Below are 17,677 nucleotides of genomic sequence, written 5' to 3'. Positions count from 1 at the left end.
CTGGCCTAAAGGAAAATGTTGATACATTTTGTAGAGATATTGGATCTGGACACCTTAGGATATTAAGATGATCAAGCTCTGATTTTATGTCAGATCTAATTTAGTTATTTTGTATGTAACTATTGGCAAGTGTTTTGCACTGGGTCTGGTCAATTCTTTAGGTTGCTAAAGGTAAGAAAAAAGTCATTAATGGCCGTAAACAGTTTCCTAGCTCGTTGGGTGCAGGACATTCCATGTAAATAATATTCACGTTTAACTGCACGTTTTTTTTTCTTATATAGGATATGACCTGTAGATATCTCATCTTGGCCTTCGGGTCATTTCTAGATCTACAGTGTCTTCCAGCACACCATCTCAGGTGGGTTGTCTGTCATCATGTTATTCATTATGTTCAAAAGATTGTTTATATGCCTGCAGTGCTGGAATCCAATTGATGAGGGGCAGAAGAGGTTAAATGTTATCTAAAAGTAGATGTTTCCAATCTATATAAATTGTCAAGATTTTACTATGTTGATTATAGATTGGCTAATTATGTTAAAGGTAAAATGGACTACCAAAATGATCTGACCAAGTTAAGTAAATACATTTCCCAGTAGATTAGGACAAGTCTGCAAAGGTAAAGATTACATGTAGTAAGAGGTTAAATATATGTGTGGGTTTATAGTTTAACTCTTTCTCACTCATGCTTTCTCACTCATTCATACTCCATTGAACTAACCCCTACTCATTCCACCTTTCCTATTTATTTTCACCCACTCCAACTCACTCATTCCCACTTGCAGTTACACTCATTGTTACCCTCATGGTTTTTGTCTCATGCTCATTCTCACTTACACTCCCTTATTGACATTCTTAAAAGTGTCACTCTTACTTCCAGTACTCCCACTCACTCTTTATCACAAACTGGCTCACTCATACTTATTTACACTCAACCTCGCATATTCTCACTCACTAATCATCACTGGCTCTCGATCACTTACTTCCTTTCTCTCTCTCTTTCTCTCTCTCTCTCTCTTACAGACAGACACACACAGACACACAAAGACCCTGGAGGTCAGACCGCCAGGGTTCGACCACCTCCGCCGGGAACAGTGATCCCAATGGGTTGACGGCGGGTAGATCCGCTGCCCTGAGGATTACGACCTTTTACTTCGGCAGCCATGAAAAGCATATCGGAGCATAGGTGCAGGGGGCCACAGGGGGGACCCTGTACTGCCCATGCACTTGGCATGGGCAGTGCAGTGGACCCCTTGCCCAGCACCCTCGTGTGCAGACAGTGAACTTTGCGAGGGTGCTGGTCGCTCTGCAGACGACAGCATTGCCGCTGGCTCGATTTTGAGCTGGAGACAATGCTGCCACCTATTTCCCGCTAGGCTGATGAGCAGAAACCTCAGTTTCCCCCCTTCAGCCTAGCTGGAAACACCTAATAGGTCCGGCAGGGTGGTTGTCAATAAGGTGGCAACCACCGTGTTGGGAGTTTGGTGGATGGGCTGTCCCGTCTGCAAACTCAAAATGAGGCCCAAAGTCTCTCTCACACACACCCACATACATGCATACATTTAAAAGCATTTTTTGTAGCTCATCTGCTAATGTAGGTCCCACGTCAGCTCCTTTTGCTCCATTTTGTATCATAGTAATGGTGAATAATTGGGTATTTTTTATAAAAATGGGCAGAAAGCAAGACGGGGTGAGCCCCAGTGCCCAAAAGGGTGAAGTGCCCCTGTGTTCTTAGTACTAATTTTGCCACCTCTGATGCCAGGGATCACAAAGCCAGTGCTAGTAGTCACAAGGGTCCAGCCCAGGATCAGCGACTACTAAGGAGGTCCATGCAATCAATTCCTCTACAAAAAACATACAAAGTGGTACAGAGAGTAGTTCTTGGGTCAGCACCCTTTAGCAATTGGGTATTCCACCTAAATATCAACTATCATCTAACTATAACATCATGACCAAAATAATATGAATTATAAAACCAAGAACGAAAATATTGAAGGCAAGTGTATTTTTCATTTACCGTTTTTACAATAGTATTAAAGTTTAAAATGTTCACTGCAATTCACTGTATTGCACTGTATTATGTTTTTATTTAATTATTTATGTTGTGAAATGTATTTTAATTATTTTAAAAGATTATAGTAATGTATCTTTTTTGGGTTGTTGGGCTTATTAGGTTATTTGGTGAATAGTGCAGTGTTTAATAATATATTAATTAATGTTGATTCATTCATGTGTTAATTATTTAACTTTTAATTGTTGATTTGTTCACATGTTTAATACATGTTTTTAAATTAAGCAGTCCATTTTCATTTTGGGTTGTGGGGTTTATTGAGTTGATTGGGTGGGTAGTGTTCTAAATAAAACACATATACCTTGATAATAATTTATTAAAGTACTAATTATGCCTATGTGTAATCACAAAGTATTTTTATGTTATGTTGATTTTAAATGATCATCTATTTATATGTCTAACCTATTTTATATATTTTTCCTTGTTGTGTGATGTATTGAGGTTTGATTAGGTAGTGTTAATGTTAAAGTGAATAATATTTTTTGTAAATCATTTAGTATGTAATGTTCAAGTGCTATTTATATTTTGTATACTTTGACAAATATTAATTTGTTTTTAGAGATGTGGTTATTAGAATTTTGGGTAAGACGTGTTTCATTTAAAATATATATTAATTTATATTAGTTGATTAATCTGATATTTACATTCCTTTTAAGAAATGATCTTTTAATTTATTGAGTTTAATGTATTGATGTATGTAATTATTTGTGCAATTAATAAAATATTAAATTTTTATTACATGCTGTGGCTATATATGGCGAGTAGTTTTGAGAATGCTAAATTTTAATTACATAATTACATAGAAAGTTAAATATTTAACATTGAAAACATGATTTCATTCCTACTGTGAATTTCAATTTAACATTTAGTATTGTTCTGTTATTGCAGTCAAGAGAGAACTACTCAACATTTGTCTGAATATACACATTTTTAGAATCAACCCAAAAATGAGGCCATATTGTTTATCCACTCAGTAGGAGAATTCTGACAATGGATTTCCATTGATTGCTTCTAGGATCATCCAAAGAAAAAAAACTTAAATCTCCATATGTAGAAGATCATCTTTATAAGACATTCTTTTAGTTACTTGATATAAATTGATCCCTTCGCAGACAACACTTTTCATCCCATACAAGTACTTCATCAGGGCTGAAAAGATATGTAAACCATAATTACAAATAAAATATAAAATTACAAAAACTATCAATTACACACATATTTGCAGTGTTAGTCTACAAAGGAGCCTCCATTCTTGTGACGATCCTATGGATTCACAATAGTCATTTGTTTTTACCCTTTTTGGCTTACTTTCCAATTCATACAGCGCTAATAGTCCAAAATTCTCCATACATCATTTTTGAAAGGCAGCAAAGAACTAATAACCCCTTCTGTGCCCAGGACGTAATGGTTACGTCCTGAGGCACAGTGCTCCTGTGCCCAGGACGTAACCATTATGTCCTGGGCACAGAGCCCAGAGGGAGCGCTAGCGCTCCCTCTTTGGGCCCCTCCCACCCCCCCAAGGCAGGGATGGACGGAGAAGCCCGATCGCGCGCTGACAATCACAGAGGCCTCCTCCCATCGCGCTGGAAGCTCAGCTTCCAGCTTCGGAAGAGAAATGCTTTGACTTGGAGGAGGCCGGAGAGGCTTCAAAGGGAAGGAAATGAATTTCCTTCCCTTTGAAGTCTCTCTGAGCATTTCAAAAGCCGGATTGTAAAGCAATCCGGCTTTTGAAATGCCCACTAGACACCAGGGATTTCTTTTAAAAAAGAAAATTGGCATGAGGGGGGGCGACCCCTTGGGCAAGGGTCGCTCCCAGGGGGAGCATTTTTTTAAGGCCTTTTCTGCCCCCCCGGGGGCAGATCAGCCTATTATTAGGCCGATCTGCCGACAGGGGGGGCAGAAACCTCTAGGCACCAGGGATTTTATTTTTATTTTTTAAGAGGTGGGGAGCGACCCCTTAGGCAAGAGTCGCTCCCCTAGGGGGCAAATCATAGTTAGACCATTTCTGCCCCCTTGGGAGCAAATTGACCTATTTTTATGAGGCCAATCTGCCCCCAAGGGGGACAGAAACCACTAGGCACCGGGGATTTTTTTGTTGTTGTTGTTTTACAGATGGGGATTGACCCCTTAGGCTAGGGTCGCTCCCCTGGAGGGGCAAATTGTATTTAGGCCATTTCTGCCCCCTTTGGGGGCAGATCGGCCGATTTTAGGTCAATCTGCCCCCAAGAGGGGCAGAAACAACTAGGCACCGGGGATCTTTTTTTTTTGTGCCAATGTCATGCAAGGGGAGCGACCCCGTAGGCAAGAGTCGCTCCCGTGGGGGGGTTGGGGGGTGGGGGGAAATTTATTTTGGGCCATTTCTGCCCCCCCTGGGGGCAGATCAGCCTATTGTTATTAGCCGATCCGCCCCCGGAGGGGCAGAAACCTCTAGGCGCCAGGGTTAATTTTTCTTTTTGTGTGTTTTCTTTTGTTTGTTTGTTTTTTTAGAGATGGGGAGCGACCCATTAGGCAAGGGTTGCTCCCCTGGGGGGCAAATTGTATTTAGACCATTTCTGCCCCCCTTGGGGGCAGATCTGCCCATTTTTGTTAGGCCAATCTGCCCCCATGGGGGCAGAAAACACTTAGGCACTGGGGATTGGTGTGTGTGTATGCGTGTGTTTTCTTTAGGGGGGCAGCCCCCTGGGTAAGGGTCGCTCCCCATGGGTGCACATTACTGTTGCCCATATCTGCCCCCCGTTGGGGACAGATGGACCTATTTTTGGAAAGCCCATCTGCCCCCAAGGGGGGGTAGAAAGCCCACCAGAGGCCAGGGAAGTTGTTTTTTCAAAAATAAGAGGGTGGGGGCTATGGCCATACCCCCACCCCAATTAAATGGGGCCAAAGTTGTTCTGCCCACCAGATGTGGCAATTACCCCTGATCCACACCCCGGGGGGGGCAGAAAGTCTACTAGATGCCAGGCAATTTAAAAAAAACTAAAAATATTGGGGTTGTGGCTACAAACCAGTATGAGCCTTGTTACGCCCCCACCTCAACTGAAGGGGGTAACAGTCTTTCAGCTCTCCCCCGCACTCTAAAACATCTTATCCCACAGCAAGCAAGAAGACATTTGATTATTTTGGGTTTTAGTTTTACATTTGGGCCATGAGAACTTGGCTTACTCTCAAAACTATCCCACTTGGAATGGTGAGGGCTGCACTTTATGGACTTTGGGATGCTGCCATGTAGAAAAATCCACAAGACCTAGACACATCTGAAAACTAAACATCTGGGTGATTCCAGGGTGGTGTGTTTCACATGCACCCTGCACCATTTTGTACTCACAATCCCCTGCAAACCTTCAACTTTGCTGGAAATCACACATTTTTCCCACGTTTTTGTGATGGAACCTTCCGGAATCTGCAGGAATCCACAAAATTCCTACCACCCAGCATTGTCTCATCTATACCGATAAAAATTCTGCTGCACTTGTCAGCCTAAAAATTTTTTTTGCAAACTGCCCTTTTGGACCCAATTTGTTCCCCCTCAATATCGACATGTTTTTGGCTCTTCCCTTTCACAAGCACTTGGGCCCACCTACACAAATGAGGTATCATTTTTACCGGGAGACTGAGGGGAACATTGGGTGGTATGAAATATGTCCCAGTGCGGTGATCTCACACAGAAATGTGGGAAAAATTTGATTTTTTAAATCTAAATTTGAGGTTTGCTGAGGATTCTGGGTAAGAAAACATTGGGGGATCTACGCAAGTCACACCTAACTGGACTTTCTCGGGTGTCTAGTTTTCAGAAATGTCTGTGTTTGGTAGGTTTCCCTAGAAGGCTGCTGAGCCCAGGACCAAAATCGCAGGTTCCCCCCTGCAAAAACAGGTAGCTTTGTATTTGATAATTTTTATGTGTCCGGATAGTGTTTTGGGGCATTTCCTTTTGTGGGCGCTAGGCCTACCCACACAAGTGAGGTACCATTTTTATCGGGAGACTTGGGGGAACGCTGGGTGGAAGGAAATTTGTGGCTCCTCTCAGATTCCAGAACTTTCGGTCACTGAAATGAGAGGAAAAAGTGTTTTTTTGGTCAAATTTTGAGGTTTGCAGAGGATTCTGGGTAACAGAACCTGGACAGAGCCCCACAAGTCACCCCATCTTGGATTCCCCTACGTGTCTAGTTTTAAAAAATGTGCTGGTTTGCTAGGTTTCCCCAGGTGCCGGCTGAGCTAGAGGCCAAAATCCACAGGCAGGCACTTTGTAAAAAACACCTCTGTTTTCTGTAAAAAAATGTGATGTGTCCACGTTGTGTTTTGGGCCATTTCCTTTCGTGGGCGCTAGGCCTACCCACACAAGTGAGGTACCATTTCTATCGGGAGACTTGGGGGAACACAGAATAGCAAAACAAGTGTTATTGCCCCTTGTCTTTCTCTACATTTTTTCCTTCCAAATGTAAGGCAGTGTGTAAAAAAGAAGTCTATTTGAGAAATGCCCTGTAATTCACATGCTAGTATGGGCACCCTGGAATTCAGAGATGTGCAAATAACCACTGCTTCTCAACACCTTATCTTGTGGCCATTTTGGAAATACAAAGGCTTTCTTGATACCTATTTTTCACTTTTTATATTTCAGCAAATGAATTGCTGTATACCCGGTATAGAATAAAAACCCATTGCAAGGTGCAGCTTATTTATTGGCTCTGGGTACCTAGGGTTCTTGATGAACCTACAACCCCTATATATCCCCGCAACCAGAAGAGTCCAGCTGACGTGACAGTACATTGCTTTAAAAAATCAGACATCGCAGGAAAAAGTTAAAGAGTAAAACGTGGAGAAAAATGGCAGTTTTTTTCACCTCAATTTCAATATTTTTTTATTTCAGCTGTTATTTTCTGTAGGAAACACTTGTAGGATGTACACAAATGACCCCTCGATGAATTCAGAATTTTGTCTACTTTTCAGAAATGTTTAGCTTTCTGGGATCCAGCATTGTTTTCTCACCCATTTTGGTCACTAACTGGAAGGAGGCTGAAAGCACAAAAAATAGTAAAAATGGGGTATGTCCCAGTAAAATGTCAAAATTATATTGAAAAATTGGGTTTTCCAATTCAAGTCTGCCTGTTCCTAAAAGCAGGAAAGATGGTGATCTTGCCACCGCAAACCCTTTGTTGATGCCATTTTCAGGGAACAAACCATGAGCTGCCTTCTGCAGCCCTTTTTCCCCATTATTTTGAACAAAACAAAATGTTCACTGTATTTTGGCTAATTTCTTGGTCTCCTTCAGGGGAACCCACAAAGTCTGGAAACCTCTAGAATCCCTAGGATGTTGGAAAAAAAAGGACGCAAATTCGGTGTGGGTAGCTTATGTGAACAAAAGGTTATGAGGGCCTAAGAGCGAACTGCCCCAAATAACAAAAAAAAGGCTCGGCACAGGAGGGGGGAAAAGGCCTGGCAGCAAAGGGGTTAATTACTAGTACTTCAAACAAATAGTCAACATAAATCCAAGAGTGGTGATGTCTTAAACCTTTCTGAGCATTTTATCCCAGAAAAACCATATCATAAGTCAACTCATAAACGTTCCCACACAGTTTTATTTCATATGTTATTTTGGAATACAACAAAAGGACATATTGCGGGTCATTAAGAGTTTGGCAGACAGAAAAGGCTGTCTGCCAAGCTCCTGTGGTCAGGTTACTGCCAGTGTGGCCGCTTCCCACAGGCTCCATAGTGAGGTTTTCCGATAGGTCAGTGAGAAACAGTCCACAATATTGACACCGGCTCAATTATAATTGAGCCGACAGCAACGTTGCGGTCGTAGGGTGCACCAGCACCCGTTGCACTTTCCACTGTCTGCAAGATAGTGAAAAGCACAACAGGTCTGGCCATAGGGGCCCCTGCACTGCCCATGCCAAGTGCATGGGCCCGCCAGGGGCCCCTTGCACCCCATATCCACCAACCTTTACATGGTTGTACACTTTCCTATTCAGTTTTATTATGGAGCTCTACAAAATAACTAATTCATTAATAAACTATAATAATTGTGATAAATAACATTAGATCCATTATTTAAATAAATGTCTACTGCTTTCTCCTTTTACTTATTCAGAAAAATATCAACTATGATAAGGAAACATTGCAGTTTATTAAAGTGAACAGTTACATTGTATTACCAGCAGGCAATCACGTAATGCCAAAGCCCTGACATGCAGCAAGTCCATTCCCCTCAAACCTGTATATTTTGAATTATAAGTTATCTAAAAAAGAAATATAGATCATAATATTATTCAGTCAAGCAAGTTCAACCCAACCCTAACAAAGGGGAATAGAATAAGCAGTGACCTATCCATACCTCTTGTACACTGTGAGAACAAGCATATAACTAGAAACATGTGTACCCCATAATGCATATGTTATATGTTTGGAAATTGATATTCAAAGAATGTCATCCCTTTTCCCAAACAGACACAATGATGTACAATGCTTTTATGATCTGCCTACAGGGAACCTGGCGTTCTAGTAAACTATAGTGTGATGTTTTTTTCTCAACAGAATGTAATACCACCCCATCCAGGAAAGGGTATGCAAAAGGAGGGATAGCTATTCTTCTAACCAACACGATTACATGGAAATATGAGAGTAATAGGGATTCCTCAAATCCTTTTATAGCAGTAACATTTCCTAATGAAGGGGGGAATTAGTCCACCTCTCATTGTTGAATTCTTACATTACACCTGATGCTTCTTACAATAATCTTCTGCACAATGTTTTCGATTTTATTAAAAATGCCATAGGCAAGGAAAATGGACTCCAGATACTCTTGGTGGTAGACCTAAATTGTAAAATTTCTAACATGCTATTAGCATATTTCCAGAGGTAGAAAAAGAGGAAGCTCTGCTTATCCCTCCTCTGTCTTTTCCAACTGAATCTAGGACTGATAAGAGAGGGAAGATTCTTCACAATCAACTGAGGATTAATGATCGTCTGCTAGTTAACAGGAGATTACTTTGATGGGAGAAGCAATTTTAGATTATCTCATAGTGGCATATTCAATTTTCCACACGTTAGGGGATTTGATCATAATAAACTCTGTCCTCAGTGATCATAGATTGTTGGCATTCTCCCTAGAAGCAAATATAGACCCAGTTGGGTCATGGAATTTTGATGGGGCTATTTAGAAATGTAATAAAAGATCAGGTAGAACCCAATGGGATTCCAGAAGGATAACTAGCTCAAAAGATCTTCTAGAGAAAGCTGTTAATGATCTTGACATCTTGGGAGGCTGATGTTTTGCATTAATTTAATCAGTTTGAGAAGCAGATAGTAACAAACTTTCTTCAGAGACTGTCTAAGGCCCAAGTAAATTCATTTCCTTTTCCTATTCTCCAACCAAATAAAGAAATAAATAGGCTGGTTCGGAAGCATTGTATTTTTTTTCTCCAAAGAGAGCAACAGTTCTCTGTCCCTCTTGAAAAGGCATAGAAAACACCTAAAAGCAAGTTTAAAAAAACAAATTCTAGGCAGCAGGTGGATAGATTTAAGAGAGGCAGTTCTTAAGAATCATATGAGAAGCTTCTGGAAAATAGTTACGGATTGTTGCAGGAGAAGACTTAAGTCTTCCCCTCTCAAATAAGAGAAGATAACTGGATTGGCTTCATCACTGCACCTGGCAGCGTGATCTTCCGCTACTATGGGCCCAAACAAAGTTCTTATCTCAGTGGTAAAACAGGAAGTTACATTTTGGGCCAAACTATTATTTTCAGTCTTTATAAATGTTATGTCAATAGGATAGTCCCTGCTTCATGGCTTAGAAGTATTATTGTTCCCTTTATAAAGAGAGTGATTGCAATGCGCTAGCAAACTACCACCGGATTGCCTTATTAGATGCGGTGATGAGGTCTTTTCTAGATGATTGTTGGCTCAGCTGAACTCCTGGATGGAGGACAATAAAATCATCCATTAGAGTAGATAGGTTTTAGGAAATAACATGAGGTGTTAGATGGTATAGCTGCATTACAATTAATTGAGAAGTACATGTTCACTAGAGGTTGTCCGGTGTATGCAGCGTTCATAGACTTTTCCACCGCCTTTGACAAAGTGGATGAGCCTACGGAAGTTGGTGAACCATTTTCAGAACTCTATTGCACTTAATTATTGCCCCTCACTCTGCCACATGGTGCCAAATCCTATTAGGTAGTGACCGAGGACTCTCTAGGAAAATCCCAAAGAATTTTTTTTTAAAGCAGGGGTGTCTCCTTACCCTACTGCTCTTTTCTCTGTATATTTCAGACTTGCCTGTTTCCCTTTCACAAAGTATGGGCCTACCCCCTAGTATTGGGGGACAGCCACTTTCATGTCTTTTGTATGCAGATGATAGTGATTTTGGATCTTACCCCCCCAAAATGTTTTAATAATCAATTAGGGGCCCTGCAATTTTATGCCGAAACACATTTTCCTGAAAATTAATTCCTCCAAAAGCAAAATTGTCTGCTTCCATGAGAATTAAAACATCAAATATGCTAAGCCCCTTGAAAGGGCCCCCAAAAATTGGAAGTGGTTAAGTTGTTTATCATTTTGGGAAAAAATTATGTGCAGTAACTTGATTGACATTGATCGCATTTCAAACCACGTATGTAAGACTCAGTCCTAGGCTACGGGACTGAGTGCATTTTATAGTGCTTCAGGTATAGGACATTTCCCTCATCTTCTTCCTGTCTTTTGGGCCAAAATCCCTGCTACTCTTTTGTATGCAGTGGAGCTCATAGATATATCAAGATGGGGCTTTTTGGAAAAAAAATAGAGGGGCAGATTTTGAGTAGATGTATATTCGGTAACACTTCAACTTCAGTACCAGCCCTAAAATTAAAATGTGGGATCAAAAGTGCCTATGTATAAGGTTTGGTGGGTATTTTTTGGTGGGTTTCTAGCCTTGAGAATAGTGAAGGGGGCACTTTAAGGTACCATATGAGAAAGGAAATCCTTGTGGAGAAAAAGGGTAAAACTTTGTTGTTCAGGGTTTTGAAATATGCCCTGTACCATCTTGGGCTTGAACAAAGTTCAGTCTTCTCTCTTCCTGCCCCCAACTAAAGGCCTGCCTAAAACAAGCCACCTTGGTTCTAAGTTTTTGCCTGGACACCGAAGCCTGTGTTAAGAAAAGAGGCTACTAAAAAATAACAGATACCATGGTAATGAAAGAAATCCAACCGTATGTGACATGGAATATGACCCATTGGGTTAGATGTTTTTGGACACTTTTACAACTGAATATTTTGCCCTTAAATTGTTTAGCATCTAAATGATATGGAACCTCTGAAATCTGCAATATTTGTCAGAATGGTGTTCAAGACCTGAAGCACTTATTCGTTTTCCCTATTTTACTATTACACAGCTGTAAATGGTTGAGACCTGTCTTTTTTAAACTGTTGGTACAATCCTCCAAGAAAGCTCTGCAGTTAATGTTTGATCCACCTAATGAATTGTTCTGCTGTCAAATGTTTTACTTTTTTTCAATATATATTGATTTTCGTATGATATTGGTTTAGTGATGTTATTATTTATATGATCTAATGAATTTCATGAATAGGACAGCATTGAGAAAAGATACTCTATATTTTAAATTTAATAAAAAAAAAAATTGTGGACCTCTTCAGAGTTCTAAATCATGAATAAACTTGAACTTTCATATCTGAAAGTTGACAGACACAATTTATTTGCACAATATAATTAAATAGGTTTCATAAACCTTTGTACTTATAATGCTAACCTGCATGTACTAACTACCCCTGTTGTTTGTCTCATCATACCAACCTCAATGTAAATAGAAGGAGCACTCCAGACAAACAAACACGGAGGAGTGACAACACAAGATTAGCTTTTATTACAACCTTATAACACACAACATATTTACAAGATATTTAAAAATAAAGATATTTACTGAGCATATCTCTACAAAACAATTGATAACATACCTAAGAGGTGATACAGTTAAGGAGAGGTTTACTAACACTATCTGGAGCCCAAAGTGCAGAGAAAAAAAGAGCTACCAGAACCCCCTGGTATTTTTTACATGAATGTAATATGCATAAATATGGAATTAACAAGACGGCAGATTTCAAGAACAATTCTGAAAGAGTATTTCATATTAACCAATCCGTTAACTGAAACAACTTATTTGTAGTGTATGTTATCATTTGTAACTGCTCACAGAGAAATGTGGGCAGTACAGTTAGAGCTCTCAAAACTTGTATCCAAGGACACTGTAGAGCAATTAGAAAACTAGATTGCAGTTCGCCATGGATGCAACTTATTAAGGAACATCATCCAGAATGTTATGATTTTACATTCTGTTGAATACAAAACATATAAAACATATTGTGAAGCTCCAGAGGAGGAGATCAGAAACTATGTTAGTTCGGCAGACGGGAAGACATGTCCGCCGAACTTCTGATGGGGAGGTTGTTGCCACACTGGCTACCTCCCCACCGGACCCATTAAGACTTTCCCGCTAGGCTGACTAGCAGGAAAGTGGCGGCAACATTGTCTCCGCTTGTAATCGAGCCGGCGGCAATGTTGACTCCTGCAGGGTTTACCAGCACCCTCTCAATGTTCACTGTCTGCACAGTAGACAGTGAACATTGAGAGGGTGCTGGGCAGGGGGACCCCAGCATTGCCCCAGCCAAGTGCATGGGGAGTGCAGGGGTCCTCCTAGGCCCCCTGCACCTGTTCTCAACCAGCCTTTTCATGGCAGTACAACCGCCATAGAAAGGCTGGCTGAGAACCAGGTAGTAATCAGCAGGATGGCACTGCATGCAGCGCCACCCTGGCTGATTCTGACCTCTGCCACCATCAGCCCATTGGGATCACTTACCCCAGCGAAGATGGCGGTACCATGGTGGACTGACCTTAATGTGGCGACAGTCACAGCAGCGGTAGTCCTGACTGCCACTGCGAGGCTGGTGGTCTCAAGACGGCCAGCCTCGTAATGAGGCCCTATATCTAAAACAAGTTCAGGCTAAGGGGCATATTTATACTTCGTTTGCGCTGAATTTGCGTAGTTTTTTTCGACGCAAATTCGCCGCAAAACTAACTCCATATTTATACTTTGGCGTTAGACGCGTCTAGCGCCAAAGTTCATGGAGTTAGCGTCATTTTTTTGCGTGAACACCTTCCTTGCGTTAATGATATGCAAGGTAGGCGTTCCCGTCTTAAAAAATGACTGCGATGCATATGCGTCGTATTTATACTCCCGGGCAAAAATGACGCCCAGGAGTGGGCGGGACTAAAAAACCCGCATTTGCGCCGGATTTTAGCGCCTGGGTCAGGGCAGGCGTTAAGGGACCTGTGGGCTCAGAATGAGCCCAGAGGTGCCCTCCCCTGCCCCCAGGGACACCCCCTGCCACCCTTGCCCACCCCAGGAGGACACCCAAGGATGGAGGGACCCACCCCAGGGACATAAAGGTAAGTTCAGGTAAGTATTTTTTTTTTTTTTTGTGGCATAGGGGGGCCTGATTTGTGCCCCCCTACATGCCACTATGCCCAATGACCATGCCCAGGGGACAGAAGTCCCCTGGGCATGGCCATTGGGCAAGGGGGCATGACTCCTGTCTTTGCTAAGACAGGAGTCATTTCAATGGGGGATGGGCGTCGTAAAAAAATGGCGCAAATCGGGTTGAGGCGATTTTTTTGCCTCAGCCTGACTTGCACCATTTCTGGACGCCCATACGCCATTTTCCCCCTACGCCGGCGCTGCCTGGTGTACGTCGTTTTTTTTAACGCACACCAGACAGCGCCGGCGGCTAATGCCGGCTAACGTCATTCAATAAATACGGCGCCCGCATGGCGCTTCAGAATGGCGTTAGCCGGCACTAATTTTTTTGACGCAAAACTGCGTTGGCGCAGTTTTGCGTCAAAAAGTATAAATATGGGCCTAAATGTATTTGATTATGAGCAGTTGAAAGGTTGTTGAATATTGAAAATGAATTGCACTATTTTTTATGATCTAACAAGGAGTAGTATTGCATGAACTAGTAGATGTAGCATTTGCCACTTATGAGAAATACTTTTTACCCATCCCCTTTTGGTGTCACTAGCATCGGCGTAGTCATGTAGACTGATGTCTCCCTCTGCATAAATGGTTGTAGAAGGATGCAATTTCATTCCTTGAATGTGCGACTCATGGAAGTATGAATCTATGGCCATTTTTGTACACATAATATAAAAGGAGTGATAACTTAGCAAGATGGCTGTTAGTTTTACACTCCACACCCTCTATTATCGATTGGGTTTCTGGAGCCTAGTTGTTCATAATTGATAGGATTGAAAGTGTTATGTTAAGTGTTTGATGAGTGGAGGGTATGTAAATTGTTGCTGCATACGAAATACCTGTTCTGTATGTTAGAGAAGCTTGCTTCGTTGCTGCCTCTGCAAGGGTAGCTTGCACTGCTGATGTCTATGTTGCATCTGTTTTGTGCATGAGAAGCTTGCATTGCTGCTGCATGTGGTATACCACTTCTGTGTATACTGCTTTGTGTGTGAAGGAACATCTACTGCTGCCATTATTTATGCCCAGGTCGTAGCTGTTTTATGCGCAAGGAAGACTTGCATTCCTGATGCTCACTTGGTACTGTAGTGTCTTGAATGATTTGAATGGAAACTTTATTGCTCCTCAAAGACTCTCTATCAGTGTGTGACAAAATCGCTAGAATAGAATGTATGAGAGCTTGCTTTAGAATGTGAGGAGTGCACAGAGAGGATAAAATACGTATGATTTACAGCTCTGTGTGTGATCTAGTCATTCATTGGGTACCAGGCTGGGGAAGACGTTACAACTGGCCACAAAGATGGGATAAGTAACCTGAACAAGAAGAGTTTGCAGTGGTCTTAGCAAACTGCTCATGCATGCCAAGTGTGCCTTCGTCAAAGTGCCAAGCAGACGGTTGGCATATGTGCAGTCAAAATGACAGTCCAGCCGATGAAAATTTGTGAATGGAAAGAGCTTCACTTACAGTCTGCGCATAGTTGGTCAAGAGACTATGACCAAGATCCTACCAAAAGATACTGCTCTGCCATGCAAAGTAAAGTTATACAATATACTGAGAATTAATAATTAAGGCGGAGTCAAACAAGTTTACAAATCACTGTTAAAGACATGTATCAGACATCGTATAGTGCTGACTGATGGAAAAAAGAAAAAGGAAGCATAGTTCTATTACTCTTACCTAAGTCTTAATAAGTGGAGCATTACAACTTCATTACTGGGTGAGGAGACCCAAGAAGAAGCACCGGGGTTGTGCTTACCGAGCTGTCCAATACCTGTAGCAGCACACCATTAAAGCGGCCAACTTCAGAGGTCTCCATGAGTGATGTAGAACAAGAAGGTTGTCGAAACTCCAAAGGCTGCACTGGATGATCCAGAGGCTGAAACATCACTGGGCCTTCGTGATGAGTCAGATTCCTGGAGACAGCTGACAGCATGACAGAACTCCACCCACGACATCAGCCACTCCCATGAACAGCAACAATGCTGCCGCCTTTCTTAAACTACCATCACCACCATTCGACACTGCCAAAAAGCAAAATGTTGGTGACAGATGGACTAATTGGATTGAGACATTTGAAGATTTAATTAATGGACTTGAAGACTCTGAAACAAAGATTATCAAATATCTCAAACACCTTGCTGATGTGAAAGTAGTCATTCAGAATATGCAATGAACTTACGAAGAAGTCACACACCATCAGATTAAGAATGTGTTGAATCTCAAATTCAATCCAGTAGCGAACGTCAATTATTAACAAAATCTTTTCAGTCAAGAATTTTAAAGAGTTGGTGAAACAATTGATGAATTTGTAGAAAGGCTCGACACACTTAACCACTGTAAGTTCTATGAATTTAGAGATGAAGAAGCCATGAGGCTTAGAGTGATTCATGGGTGCTGGTTAGATTCATTCAGACAACAAATGCTGAGAGAAACTCTTGGGGGCATATTTATACTCTGTTTGCGCCGGAATTGCGTCGTTTTTTTTACGCAATTCCGACGCAAAACTAACTCCATATTTATACTTTGGCGTTAGATGCGTCTAGCGCCAAAGTCCATGGAGTTTGCGTCATTTTTTAGCGTGGACACAAAATATATATATTTTTTTTTTTTGTGGCATAGGGGGGCCTGATTTGTGCCCCCCTACATGCCACTATGCCCAATGACCATGCCCAGGGGACAGAAGTCCCCTGGGCATGGCCATTGGGCAAGGGGGCATGACTCCTGTCTTTGCTAAGACAGGAGTCATTTCTATGGGGGTTGGGAGTCGAAAAAAATGGCGCAAATCGGGTTGAGGCGAAAAATTTGCCTCAGCCTGACTTGCCCCATTTTTTGGCGCCCAAGCTCCATATCCCCCTACGCCGGCGCTGCCTGGTGTACGTCGTTTTTTTTCACGCACACCAGGCAGCGCCGGCGGCTAACGCCGGCTAACGTCATTGATTAAATACGGCGCCCGCATGGTGCTTCAGAATGGCGTTAGCAGGCGCTAATTTTTTTGACGAAAAACTGCGTTAGCGCAGTTTTGCGTCAAAAAGTATAAATATGGCCCTTAGTCTGGAGCGAGTGTTGATGGCTGCCAGAGCTGAGGAACGTGCTGTGAGACAAGCTGCCAACATGGAGGCCAAAGGTGCCTAGAGTAAGTCAGACATGAAGTGTAAAAAGTAATTCAAACAGACTGAAGGACAAACAGTGATGTTTACATGCAAAAAGAAGTTGTGTTGCAGACTTGGATTTGCATTTCCACATGAAGGAAAGTGTCCCACCATTGGTCAGATATGCAAAGGCTGTGGACAAGAGAACTATTTTGTGATGATGTGCAGAGTGAAGGAACAAGCAAGTGCTTCACAGCGCAAAGACAAAATTGCTGCTAGAACATTCCAGAAGAAATGTCTGACGCGCCCACAAGGCCACGCAATGACAGCAGCCATTAGATACTAAACAAAGCCAATCGTCATCTAAATCTTCGTCAGGGTTCAGCAGCCTCTATAATAAGTGAAAGTGAAGAAATAGATTGCGCCATGTCAGTGCTTACCTCAGAAAATCTGCACATGTAGGACTAGTTGCCTATGAGGAGAAAAGTCAGTGAAAGAAAAGTCTACATGTCAAAATAACAAAGTCATACAAACACCATCCAAATATTACACTGAAAATAAATGGATGTTCAATATCTTTCATCATCAATAGTGATGCTTCAACAAACAAAAATGGCTGAAGACAAATATAATGAACTGTCTCCATTACCACAGCTCACATCGTCAAAGACTAAAGTATACCCTTGGGCTGCATTGACACCCAAGAAGTGTAAAGGTTCTTTATGGGGACAGTGAAACATAAGAAAACAAAAGTCCAAGCACTGAACAATGTACTTCAAGGTACAGCAGAAAGTGCCTGTCTGCTCAGTTTCAACTCGCCTGCTGACATGGGACTGATTTCAGTGAATTACAACATGAATGTTTCTCACGAGAAAATGCGTCAGTTCCCTTCATTGTTTCATGGTTTGGGAAAGTTAAAGACTATGAAAGTAAAACTGAATATTATTGAGAATGTCCGTCCTGTTAATCAGCGATATAAATGAGTTGCTTTTCATTTACAAGAA

The sequence above is a fragment of the Pleurodeles waltl genome, chromosome 2_1, assembly GCF_031143425.1.
Source record: "Pleurodeles waltl isolate 20211129_DDA chromosome 2_1, aPleWal1.hap1.20221129, whole genome shotgun sequence".
NCBI lineage: Eukaryota > Metazoa > Chordata > Amphibia > Caudata > Salamandridae > Pleurodeles > Pleurodeles waltl.
The sequence above is the reverse complement of the archived record's forward strand: the minus strand, read 5'-3'. Positions refer to the sequence as shown.